Below are 14,472 nucleotides of genomic sequence, written 5' to 3' on the forward strand. Positions count from 1 at the left end.
ATCAAACCCCCTCGTAGTGTTTAACTCCTAATTGGCTCCAATTTTTGTCATTTTTTAATCCTTTCAAGGTTTCCCAAAATAGTTTTTTATTTTATTTTGTCTTTAATCTTAGGTTATGTGCCAAGGCATATCACTTTATGTGCCAAGGCATATCACTTTACTTGCTAATATTTTAAGTTGTGTTAAGTTTTTTAGAACTGGGATTTATTTGAATACATGATTTTACACCCTTGAGTTGCGGTTCAATATGGGTAAGTACCTAAAATATTAGCATGTATACCAAAACCAAAAATTGCTTGTTCCAAATCCATCTAAATGGAGGGGAAATATTTTTATAAAAAATTACTTTCTAACACCTCAGCTACTAGGATAGCTCAGAAAGGGAAACAACTACTTGTCGATTATGATTTGGAGAAGGATAATATTGAGGAGGGGGTAAAAAACCAAGAAGAAGGGTGTTAATAGAAAGATGATGGAAGGAGGTAAAGTTGAGGCCTACACCCTTGCTAATTTTAATATGTCCAATATTAATTGTTCCACCCATATCTTTGATAGTGCAAAGTGAGAACCCATTTAGCTAATTGTGGAGATGATGTTTCAAAAAGATAATACCAATATTATTGGAACCTAGCTTGTGTTGGTTGGTAACTACTATTGAAAATTTATCTAATCTAAAGAGTGAGGTGGAGGACCTAAAAATAAAAATTTTAGAACTGGAATGGAATATTGGAAGTATTTCCAAGCTTGGCCTTAATGTTATGAAAATAATTTGCATTTCCCTAGGCTTATTGTTGTAAAAGATCATTGGCAATGATGGAGAGGATTATGAAAAATACAAGGAATAATTTGTGTTCCTTTTGGAGGACTCAAGACATATGTTGTATCAATAATTCCTTGATATTAAGTACCCTCATAAGGATTACTTTTTGTTGGCTATGGTTCTTAATACTTTTTAACTTTGCAGTGTTGTCAAAAACTATTTATTTTTCTATTAGATTTATGGTTTGCACTCTATGTCTACGATGAACATATCTAAAGGTATTCATTTTATAAGTGTTCCTTGGATTAGGAGTAGGGACTTTTTTAATAATTATTTTATATGTAATAGGTATTTTAGATGGCTATATGTGGGTTGTTCGATAAACCTAATTGTGGTTTCTATCTAATGCTTCCTTTTTAGATAGTTTGTAATTCTCTTCTATTTTTAATTTAATTTTTCTCTTTCTGCTAGAATGCATGTCGATAGTATTCAATAGGAGAGTATCCTATAATTTTTGAATAAATGATATGGTTGTGAAATGTTGCATTCATGGTAGTGTTTGTCATTGCTCTCAACATACATGTTATTTTGTGAGATTGACAAAGTCGCAGATAGTGATTAAGGTCTTGGAGTTCAAGAATTGAAGATGAGTCTATGCTCATTTGGCTAGATGTTCTATAGAGTTTCCTAATGATGTAATTAAGAGAACATCCAAAAATATGTAGACAGTTGACAATTATTCAAGATTTATTGAAGACAATGTTTAGACAAAATTCCTTTGTTGTAGCTATTGATGTTTTTATTAATTCTCCTTATAGAGATAGAATTAGGTTAAGAGAGATTGTATAGAGGTAGAAGAAAAGTTTAAGATGATGTGGTTAACTAAAAAAATTTAGAGGTTACATGTATGAAGAGTTGTGAAGATTGTGAGTTGATAGTTTGGTTGTAATTGTGAAAGGATGTAATCTTGTAATGTAACATATAAATGTAATATCTTAAGGTGGTAATATATTATTGTAAATTGAGAAACCCCCAAGGATGACTCAATAACTTATTATAGGACTTGGTATAAAGGAAATATTATTTCCTTGTGGTAGAGTGTGGTTATGAATGAATTATGTGTAATGCGAGTATTCAAACTTGTATGTGAGATCTAGTGAACGTGATATTGAATATCTTTTGATTAGAGAAGTGTTTAGTGCATTTGATGCATAGTGAGGTGAGAAAGAGACTATATTTGGTAAAAAAATTATTGATGGTTGTTTACTGGTATTATTTTGATAAGGATAGTACTAAGGCTAGTTAAGCAATTAGTTCAATGGCCTTTTCGCTGAAGTTGTTTGAACAATGGGTCCTTTTGTCTTCCAAACCTCCTAAAAGGGTTGGCACAACTCCTAACAGGGTTGGAATCTCCAAATAGGGATTCAAAGTATCCTAATAGGGACTAATATGTATTGAATGTATATTATTCAATCCTAATAGGGTCAATCCTCTTACAAAGAACTTACTTATTAGTACATCATTTTTCCACCGAGGTTTTTCCTTTGATCAAGGGTTTCCCTAGTGAATAAAATATGGTGTTATTATGTATGGTAATATGTGTATTTTTTTTGCATCTATTGTTGACATGTTTTGGGTATAATAAGGATATTGAGAGTTGTTTTAATCTAATAACTAATTCATGCCTCCCCTTCCGCACATATCTTGGTGCACTTTACTTTGAAAAACTTTAATCCCTCAAGTTATAGTTCTATAAGGGTAAAAACATTTTTTGTGGTAATGATAAATATAAAAAACTAATATCTAGTCCTTAAGTGACAAATTTTTTTAGTTTTATGTTTATATTTTTCTAAGTTATATTTTAATAGAATTTTGTAGGAGATTGGAAGAAGACTAGTTGATCTCTATTATAAGACTTTGAATTTTTTTTAAAGAAATGCTTATGTTCTTCTATTTACTAGAAGGATTAAGATTTATCCATTTACTAAATATTTCTTATAAACTTCATATAAAAATATTTCCTGTGAACAATTCTATAGGTGAACTATGTATATCATGTCTTATATAGTCAGTCATACTATAAAATGAAGAAATAAAACTTCTCGAGCTTGATTACATCAAGCATGTAACCTAAGTTTCATAATCAAATCATATTTAGTATTTAAGTGTCTACAATGTCCATAATTATATCTTCAAATATGTATCATTTATATAGTTCAATAAATATATGTATGTGGTGTTGGAATTTTTTACGTAATATGCAATGGACATTGTCATGGTTCTTCCCCACTTGATAATTAATAGAGACTAATTTCTCTTTAAAATGTTTATGCATACAATAATTGATAAAGGATTTAGTTCCCTTATCCCTTGTTTTCAACTAATTTAGCTTGGCTATTAACTCATCTCCTATACTATGATAAATTTTAATTTTTTTGGTTTGTTTATTTAGTATAAGTGGCTATTTTTTGTAAGGAACTACTTGTAGGTGTTAGAACTACAATATCATTTACTAATTTAATTTTCAATTGATTTTCTAATGTTTCTACATTCTAGATCTCTTTTCTTATATATCTTCTTACAAGAACATCATTATATAATTGATGTGTAGATTTTTTTTGCAACATCCTACCAATGCATCCAAACTATATTTTAGTCAACTCTAGGATCGTAATTGAAAAGAGAGATTATGTAAGTAGGATGATCAATTTTATTAATGTGAAAAAATTTGGTTTTGAAAGGATGAGTATTGGGGTGTTATGCAAAAATCAGAAAGCTGATAGGTCAAAAAATCAGGAGGTAAACTATTTTGGGGAAAGAGAATTCAATTGAGTACTATGCTCTATAGACATGAAGATAATTAACTAGATAAAATCTATTTATATACCTAAATTTTATATAATATTCTTCTCTAGAAATGGATTTTGATATAGTTATGAGCCTAAGAGTATTATTCTCTACATTAGGCCATAAAATCCTATATTACAATGTATAACTAGTGTCAAAATATTGAATTCTTTTTGAAATATTGTGTATGATTTGTACTAATGTAACATATCCTAGTGATTTTCCACCATGTTATGGTCACATCCATAAATATAGTTAATATATAAATGGAAAGATATTAGTCATTCCCTAGATTACGTCCTTAATCAAGATGAGGCTTAGATAGCTAGGAAAGGATATGCACAATACTCAAGGCCACTTATGGTGTTAATGTCAAGGAGACAATTTTTGTACTCAATAGAATATGGAGGGGGATGGGTTGTGTTACCTAAATTACTAAATATATATGTCATTATTATGGGCACATTACATATAGATCATTGGAACAAATTCCAAACCCTCACTCTATATATAGTTCTCGCTTTGATTTGACCTTTCTTGCCACCCAAACCCATACACAACAACACCTCAACCTTAACCTTGCATTTCATATAATAGTACCCCACCCCCCCTTGTCATCACCACACATGGACATGCATAGATATTACCATTCACCCAAATTTTCTCCCCTTCTCTCTGACTGTTAGGCACCCTATACGAGTTTTATATGTTAACCTAGTTGTCTACACTACTACATTTGACCTCATTTTTTGACCAAAATTTTCGACCATCAATTAAAAAAGTTTAGATTGGTCGGATTGTAGAAGAATTTCTTTTTCTTTTTCAAAAATCTAACCCGTGTTGGTTGAAATTTTGACCAAGACTGACTTTCACTTTAAAGTGAAAATTCAAATCTAACCTGTGTTGGTCAAAATTTTGACCAACACAGACTTTCACTTTAAAATGAAAATTCATTTGACCGAGTGCGTGAAGGAGCGGGAGGATGGTTAATGGTTTAAGTTTTAATTTGTGGCACTGGAGCTAAACAAAATGAAGCTTTGCCCAGTGAATATCTATACGTCACATGGGCAATATTGGGTAGTTTTCCCGCTGCCATGCACGAGGTTTCCACGCACAACTATCTATAATTGAAACGAAAGAAAGAGAACAATAGAATAAAGGCAAAGGAATGACCAGAAGGAGTGAAGCAAGGGCAGCAGGCTTGAATCAACGCCTATAATTTTATGGTAGGGCAAGGACCTGCCAACTGAAGCTCATCTTTTCAATCGGTTATTCCCCAATGTGTGGTTGTGATGCATGCACAGGGAGAATTATAGTTATACCAAGACCAAACACACAACAAGAAATGGAGTGGAAACCTATAGATCATACTCCAATCCAAGATCAAATATCACCAACAACAAATCCAGAGGAATCAATAGAAGAAGCAGAAGAAAAATTGTCCCATATCAATCACATTCACCCTATGCCTGTGGAGGCACGCATAGCGGCCCAAATAAGATCACGTTTGGATTCTCCCCACCCACAAATTACAGGCCCATTAGAGTGCCCACCCTCTTGACACCCCCCAATACATAGGCTATTATATCTGCCTCAGTTTTGCAAGCCATAAAAGTTCCACCCTTATTACCTCCCTATGCCTTTACATAGAACACTTCAATACTTCCGATTCTAGAAAACCTTCCTAGGGTTTGTAGTCTACCTTTTCCCCCAACGCATACAATCTTTGAAGACTTTTGAGGTAAGTTCCTTCACATTTTATTTCAATTTGTTTAATTTGAATCCTAGCATGGTAAGAGTTTGATTTTTCCCTACATTTACCACATCCTAAATGGTGAAATTTTTTCTCCCCATCCATGAAGATCTTCTAGTCTTAAAAATGTAGAGATTTTTTCATTTTTGCTTGTCATTTTTTGAATATTTGGCTTCTTTGTCTCTCAAATCACAATGATTGCCGCCATTAAATGGACTTCACAATGAGGTAAATCATAATTAGCAATATATAGATTTGCTGCTAATGTACTAAATGTGAGAAGTAGACAGATTCTCTGAAAATGATGACTCGTTAGGAAAAACAATAAACAAATCAATGGAGAATTGTGATGAATGTTATGAACTATACATTTCTTCCATTTTAGAAATCATAAATGACATAGTCACAAATGAAAGCATTAAGAAAGCATCAAGACAAACCTAATAAATGAGAAAATGGTAATAATGAAATATGATGCCATGATATACTATTGCTACTATTAGAAATAAATAATCACAAAAATTACCATCATATCCATTTGTGTCGTCTTCCTTTGGAATTCTTGCATCACCTTAGCCTGCTCACGACAAGCTCTTAGCACTTGATGCTATCTCCAATTTTGATGATTTGAAATTGTTTTCCAAGATGTAAGGAACCCAAAATTATCTATTTTTTTTATGAAGTTTAAAAGTTAAAACAATTGAAGAATCCCAAATGTACCATTACAAAGAGCTTTAACAATGTTTCATTCAAGACCAAGCAATCACCATTCAAGTTCATGTTTACTAGAAGGCTTTCTCTTTAAAATTCAACTTTGGAAGTTAAAAATATTAAATTTTTTAGATTTCAAACTTGATATCAAATCATCTAATTGTACCACTTCACCTCATCAATTCATTCCCACTAATTGTTTTGAATGTATTGCTTCATTTTTGTTGCATCAATACTTAAACTAATAAATATGGTTATCTTTTGTCAAGTAACCAATTCATATTAATAGCAAAAATATAGTCAATGACATTGAGATGTGACAACCCACTCAACCACATAGGAAATACCTTTTTCAAATTTTCCACATACAGAATAATCATAACGTGCACACAAAACATCAAGAAACCGTTACCAACCATTACATAGAAAAAAATAGTGTGGACTCATAAGCATAAATTTAGATGCTTGAAATGCTTATGTGGATAAGCATAAATACAGATTCATAAGCATAATGAAGTACAAATAGAAAATACTGGATTTTTTTACTGATTTGTTTGTAGCCAAATAGCTATGAAATAGACCCAGCACCATGAAATCTCTTCAATCAATCTGTACTTTTGCTGTTATAGAATCTTAGTAATTTTGAATCCATGACAGTAATTTCCTCAAGTTTTTTCTTTTTTATTCTGATACAACAGAATTACGTGCAATGATAATAAGTGACAATAGCACATTATTTTTTTGGATAGTTCTAATAATGGAGTGAATATTATACATGTATTTGTTTAATAGTATGAGATCGTTAAAAGATACCTAGTCATTTATTTTCACCAGTACTTTTACTCTTTTAAGTTTTAAAGCAAGCAAGACTTTCTTTTTGCATTGTCAAGAAATAATCTTCTGGTATCAAGAATTATTATGTGTCCCTGTTCATTGTCTTATTTAGCAGAGGTTGGCTTCTAGAAGCAAAGGTGAAGAGCAAGTTTGATCCAGATAATGGTGGTGCCGATCCAAATAAATTTGTTAAGTCTGTCAATTGTCTTGGTTTCAACATTGTCTCTAAGGTTGACTTTGCTAAAGTGCTTATCTTCTAGAGTTTTTCTTTATTTGAGTTTTGCTATCTTCAAAGTTTGTTGACATTTTCTTTTTTGACTCTTTATTTCTGCCATAGGACTCTTCAAATAAAATGTTCATACTCTTTTATTTCAGAAAGAAGGTATGCTATCTTCTTTTAAGCTGAGTTTCTAGCTACTTTATTTCCTTGACCATCATGTTGAAGTGTAAGCCAACATTTGTTTGTTTTTCAAGTACATTAATAGTATGATTGGTGCCCATATGTTTTGTTTGGATCTATTATGAAAGGTGTTTGTGAGGTTTGATTGGATAAGAATTATGGCTTTTATTTGTGATGTTCATGTCTTAAGATGGAAAGCATTTCAAGCATCTATATTTATGCTTATGAGTCTTCAGATGCTTATGTGGAGACTCCTTTTATACTGAGATAGTATGTTGGAGAGATTTGTTTCTGTGTAATACAATCTGGAATACTTTTAGTGCTGGTTGTATACAGTTGTTATTCATTTTTGAGTGTTGCACTGAATGCATCTCTTGAGTTAATTGACAAATAAGGCATAGTAATGTTGCCAAAAAAAGTCAGGAACTATGTACTTCATTAATCATTATATTGTTCCACTAATTTGTTGATTGCTGCTAACTAAGGGAATGTACTTTATTCCTTTCTATTGTTTAAGAGTTCCATCCTTTCTATCTATGTTTATTTTTTAGGTTGCACACGGATCTGGAAATTATTCTTTAAGGATAGTTCAAATCATCAAGCTAGTGGGAACAACATTGTGGAGAATGTTTGAATATACATTTATATATCTTACATCAAGAAACATTTCTTCTAGCTTTGTAACCACAAATAGTTCTCTTTTGAACCTTTTTCACTAGTCGAAGTTCATAGAATCTCAAAATCATTTTGGCCCTAACTCTCCCTAAGATATCAACATCCTCCCAAAGGATAGAACTATAAGTATTAACTCTATTCACGACAACTGCAGCTGCTTATAATCTTCGAGGAGCTCAACTCTAGTCTGGCTTTGGGTTTGTTGCATCAAGATGTGAAACATTTCTTAGAATATTTGGACATTGGGCTCTCTCAAGTAATGTAGCATTTCCTAAGAATGACAAAAAAAAGGGTAGGAAATGTGGAATGTCTATTTAATTTAACAGAGTGATGTATCTCATGGTCAACAGTAATACATGTTTACACATTGTTTTCATTCAATAATCATGTTGTGATAGAGAGAAGTACATTTTTTGGCAAGAAAGGCATAAACACCAAAAATAGAAAGACAATCTTTTTACATTGCCTAGAGTCACAGACTATGATTTAGATAGAAATGTTGAATTTTGAATGTGGGGCAAGGTAGATTTAAGGAATATGAGGGGAGTTACTAGTATGGGTAACTAAATATGTAGAGTAGGTATAGAACACACATAAGCTTTGGAACTTTGACACTTCGAAGTAGATGTAGGATGATGTAAAACTTAAAAGTACATACCATGTTTTGTGGGGAAGAGGAGGATAATAATATGCAAGGTGTTCTGGGTAATTTGAGCCAACACCCATATGGGTAGGGCAAACTGTTCCTATTGGGTGCACAGGAATGATGTAATTGGGACATTTTTGATCTGGTAGTTGGCCCCTCTTTTCTCATATGTGGTCAAATGATTCCTTGGGTTGGTGGGTCTGCACTGAGCATTCATTCTGTATTTGGCTGTTGCGATAGCACATTTTTGGATTGGTGGTCTGTAGTGGCAGCTTGGAAAGCCTAACTAGTGGTCAAGATTTAAATTTGGATTTACAAAAAAGGTGCAAGTGTTTGAGCTCTGTGCATCACAAGCTCAAAGTAAAAAATAGCTAAAGGAATCCATTTTCGAATGGTAAACATACTAGGAAATACAACTAAAGGATTGAAACAGGGCTGGATGCCTATTGATGTAAGAAGGGGAGCAGATGGAAGGAAACAACAATGACATAAAGAGTTAATTTTTTTGTAGTGGAACATCATCTATAGAATAACAACAGCTTGGGCCATGGCCATTTGGGCAGAAAAGCAGAAGATTTGATAGTCTACATGTTACTGTCCAGCATAGTCTTTTGTCTTCCTGACCTGTGTATCTTTTTATTAAGTTTGTCTGTTGTGATGGTGTTGGAAGTTGCCCAAAATATACAAGTTTCTTATGGTGGAGGGTGGTCACATATCTTTTAGGTTTTTTCAATTTAGGTTATATAAACAGATATATTTATGAAAATGAGGGCTCAATATAATCTTTTTATTTTGAAAAAACAATGGGTTAAAGATGCTATAGGGTGAAGCTTGTGCATAGGCTATCAACCCTTTTTTGCATTATAATTTTTTATTGATTGCCTTTTTCTATTACTAATTTTACTTAAGTGTAAATGCAGAACTTATTTTCCTAGAAAAAAAGGCAGTTTCGGGGAACTTCTTTTTAAAATTCAGCCGAGTAGCTAACTTCTATGGAAGAATTAATCATGATAACTACTGACTGAAAATTTAATGCTTTTCTAGATTTTGAGTTTTTCTGAAGTAAAATGGTAAATTCATCAACAATTGCTTTGAATGTAATGAAAAAAAATGAATTAGAGATTTCTTTTAGTCTTAACTTTGGTTAGTCTTGATAACTTGTTGTAAAGACAGTGGTTAGTTATTCTATCTGATTGAGCTTCTGTGGAGTTTACATTCATTATTATTGGCATGCTGCACATACTTGAAGGACTTTTAAAGCTACCTGAAAATAGAGAATGCGCAGACTGCAAAAGCAGGTATTTGTTTGATAAATATGAAGATACTTACTCTTTTTCTTTTAGTGCCATATGTATGATATTCATTCTCAATGTCTACATATTTTTTCCATGCATTTTTATTTTCTTAAATTTATATGTTGTATGCCATTTGAGCCAAATTTACTTATTTGACTCTTTCTAGGAAAAAATTGTTTGGATGTTTAAAGATGTTCACATAGCTTGTCTTTGGATATTTTCTAGATTAGCAACAAGCTAGGTGAAGAGAATTTTGAAATTTCAAACTATGCATGAACAGGACTCTATGCAATCCTAGTAGCTGGATAGTGCTATATACAAGAGAATGTTCTTCATTTTTTCAGTTTCCTAGTTGATCTTTCCTTTGAGGGTTGATTTGAGCCCCATGCTAAATTTAATTTTGAAATCTTTTATGATTTAGAATGAGATGGAGCACAACTCAACAGTTTTATATTTTTACATTCATTGATGTGAATTTGATTTTAAATTTTGAGAATTATATTCAGTCTATTATTTGAGTGAGACACATTGCAAAATGAAGAAAATAGCATGGGTTGTTGTCTTTGTTAAATTGCATAGATTCTATGTATGATCAAGTCATGTACTGATAGAAACAACTTTTACACGTTTCAAAAATTTTGAATGTAAGCTCAGATTCTGTAAAACATATAACTTAAATTTTTTTTTTTAGAGGAAAATTTATATTTAGTTAATAATGTAGGGGACCACGGTGGGCAAGTATGAATTTGGGGATCTTTGTATGCATTCATTGCTCAGGAATACATCGAAGCCTTGGGTTGCATATATATAAGGTTTGAATTTTTGGTGAATAATGCTAGAGCCTTAGACTCTTCTTGATGAATGGCAAGAGGTTTTCTCATTATAAAAATATCTACAAAAATAGTCCAAAAATTTGCTCAAAATCATTTATAGTATGATTAAAATGGAGATTGCAATAGTGCAAATGGAGAAACAGATTAACAATGTAAAATCATAAACAACATATTGGAAGGAAGCTTATTTAAACATGGAAACCTCTACTACATAAGCTATAGAAAACTTAACTACTTTTCCAAAGTTTTGAATTCTTCTCCTCATGTTTGATGTGTTCTTTGGTTATTTTAATTATATAGTGTCTTTGTATTGGTTATAACTTATTAGTCCCTGCCGCCTAAAGGTGGGGACTTATATTTTCAGTAACTTTTTGCATTAAGTCTTGCCTGGGAAACGGTGCAAAATGAAAAAATTCCCAAAAAATTGGTTTCTATTCAATTTTTTTAGATTAATTGCAATTTCAAGGCTCAATATTCCTTATTTTCTATTGGTGGGTGCCTTTATTCCTGGTGTGAATTAAAAATCCAACCTTGCTGATTGTGTGAATGTGTTCCATAAAGATAGAGGTTTCACACATCACATACCCTTTTCTTATTCATTGATTACACAATCAATAAACAAGTTAACTAAAATCTCTACATTTCATGTTATATCCATTTGCAGCATGTGCCTCATGGCTATGTTTTTGTGATGGGCGATAACCAGAACAACAACTGTGACTCTCATGTTTGGTAAGTAGAGTGGAAGCTTAAGTTTCCAATAGACTGTGTGCCACCTATATTTGTACATCTGACTTTTAAATGGATTGACTCTGATTTGTCTTATTTTAAAATAGGGGATCTCTTCCTATCAAGAACATTCTAGGAAGATATGTAATGTGTTATTTGCGACTGTCACAATTGGGATCCGACATATACAGACATCATTAGATTTTTAGAAGCATGAGATTTGCTAGGATGTTACTAAACAATAGCTTTTATGACAACATGAATTTCTTTTTGTGGAGAAAATCCTAGTAGTATTCATGCATCATATGCAACCTTCGAATATTGGCAAGGACCCTGGTGGACAGAAAACTAGTGGTTGTGAGTATGTGTCATTGGAGTATCAATTCCTGACTGGGGTAAAGCTTCTTAAGAAAATGTTGTCTATAGTAAAATGAGCAACTGCAAACTCTGCAGACTCACTTCTCAGTCACATAATTTGGTGGTTGTAGTTTCCTTATGTTTCTGTTTACAAGATACTACTTGAATTCTTCACAATTCAATGAATATAGAAACAGTTTCTTGTATTAAAGTAATATTTGAATGATTCTTAATTCCAAATGCATATACAGTATGGTTCAGATCAAAATAATTATGATTGCATAACAATCAAGATGATATATATTAGCTATTTCTGATATATAGGAAATTACATGCAATGACTGAGGACATTCTCAGTACCTTGTACTATTCATTGTGTCTAATATACAAGTAAGAATTTGCAAATATGCAGGTCGTCTCTGATATAACTTTATATTTATGCTCTAAATATTGTGATAAGTTGTCTGATATGACAATATAAATATACTCAAAGATGATGTCGTTTCTAATGGTAGACTTTATATGCCTGCATTGAATGGGTACCAAAGGCAATATGCTTTCTTACAGAGTGATCATTTTGAGATACAAAATATAATAAGTTCTTCCAATCATCCTAAGTTGAATGATAGAACTACCTTTTTATAGCTTTCATTAGAAATGATTAGTCATGTTGTAAATGACGTGAGTTATATCTCTTTTCAGTCACACCCTTTCATAATAATCTCTAATCACTTCTCTTATGATCCAGATTGGTTTGTTCACAATAAGCACTGGGTGGCGGTGACTTGGTGAGCTGACCTAGGGGGTGGAATTGGTAAGCGAACATAAAGAGTCCACTTGGTGAGCGTACTTGAATTTTTGGCTTGGCAAGCTGACTAGGGGAGTCGGCCTGGCGAGCTAACATGGCGAGTTGACTTAAAGTGGCGAGTTGGTGGGGCAAGTGGGGGTGACTTGGTGAGCTGACCTGGAGAGTTGGCCTAGGGGGTGGACTTGGTGAGCGAACTTAGAGAGTCAACTTGGTGAGCTGACTTGGGGAGCCGACCTGGTGATCTAACATGGTGAGTGTTCTTAAAGTGGCAACTTGGTGGGGCAAGTTGGCAAGCCGACTTAGTGAGGCCACTTAGAGACGCGACATGGCGAGCTGACTTGGTGAGCAAGCTTGATGAGCGGACCTAAAGACTGACCTTGATGAGGCACTTTGGTGGGGTGACTTGATGACCGAACTCAAAGAGTCAACTTGGTGAGCATACTTGAATAGTCAACTTCGTGGGGAAAGTTGGTGAGCCAACTTAGCGAGTCCACTTGGTGAGGCAAGAGGTGAGTCAACTTGGTGTGGTGACTTGGTGAGCTGACTTGCAGAGTGGAATTCAAGACTGACCTTGATGAGGTGCTTTGGTGGGGTGACTTGATGAATGAACTTAAAGAGTCAACTTTGTGAGTGTACTCAAACAATCGGCTTGGTGACATGACTTGGTGGGCTGGCTTGGCGAGCTGACCTGGCGTGCGTACTTGAATAGTAGACTTGGTGAGCTGACTTAATGAGTCAACTCGTTGAGGTGACTGGGTGGGGGTGACTTGGTGAGCTGACCTGGAGAGTTGGCCTAGGGGGCGAACTTGGTGAGCGAACTTAGAGAGTTGACTTGGTGAGTGTACTTCAATTGTCATCTTGGCGAGCTGACTTGGGGAGCCAGCCTAGCGATCTAACATGGTGAGTAGGCTTAAAGTGGAAACTTGGTGGGGCAAGTCAGCGAGTCGACTTAGCGAGGCCACTTAGAGACGCAACATGGCAAGTTGACTTGGTGAGCAAGCTTGATGAGCGGACCTAAAGACTGACCTTGATGAGGCACTTTGGTGGGGTGACTTGATGACCAAACTCAAAGAGTCAACTTGGCGAGCATACTTGAATAGTCGACTTCATGGGGCAAGTTGGTGAGCTGACTTAGCGAGTCCACTTGGTGAGGCAAGAGGTGAGTCAACTTGGTACGGCGACTTGGCGAGCTGACTTGGTGAGTGGACTTAAAGATTGACCTTGATGAGGTGCTTTGGTGGGGTGACTTGATGAGCAAACTTAAAGAGTCAACTTTGTGAGTGTACTCGAAAAATCGACTTGGTGACATGACTTGGTGGGCTGGCTTGGTGAGCCGACCTGGCACGCGTACTTGAACAGTAGACTTGGTGAACTAACTTAATGAGTCAACTCATTGAGGTGACTGGGTGGGGGTGACTTGGTGAGCTAACTTGGAGAGTTGGCCTAGGGGCTAGACTTGGTGAGTGAACTTAGAGAGTTGACTTAGTGAGTGTACTTCAATTGTTAGCTTGGCAAGCTGACTTGGGGAGTCAGCTTGATGATCTAACATGGTGAGTGGGCTTAAAGTGGCAAGTTGGTGGGGCAAGTTGGTGAGCCGACTTAGCGAGGCCACTTAGAGACATGACATGGCGAGCTGACTTGGTGAGCAAGCTCGATGAGCAGACCTAAAGACTAACCTTGATGAGGCACTTTGGTGGGGTGACTTGATGACCAAACTCAAAGAGTCAACTTGGCGAGCATACTTGCACTAGTGCATTTGGGTTCATTTTTTGACCTTCATTGATCAAATTTTTGACCCAATTTTGACCAAATTTGACCAACCCA

The 14,472-nt window shown here is 34.4% G+C and overlaps 1 pseudogene; it reads left to right on the forward strand.

Annotated features, from left to right (window-relative positions):
- Positions 1 to 11,684, forward strand: part of LOC149564199 (flavonol synthase/flavanone 3-hydroxylase-like) — a 103,244-nt pseudogene extending 91,560 nt beyond the window's left edge.
- Positions 11,685 to 14,472: the final 2,788 nt, after the last annotated feature.

Source organism: Cupressus sempervirens, chromosome 4 (assembly GCF_028749045.1).
Source record: "Cupressus sempervirens isolate cs-2001-9-10 chromosome 4, ASM2874904v1, whole genome shotgun sequence".
Taxonomy (NCBI): Eukaryota; Viridiplantae; Streptophyta; class Pinopsida; order Cupressales; family Cupressaceae; genus Cupressus; species Cupressus sempervirens.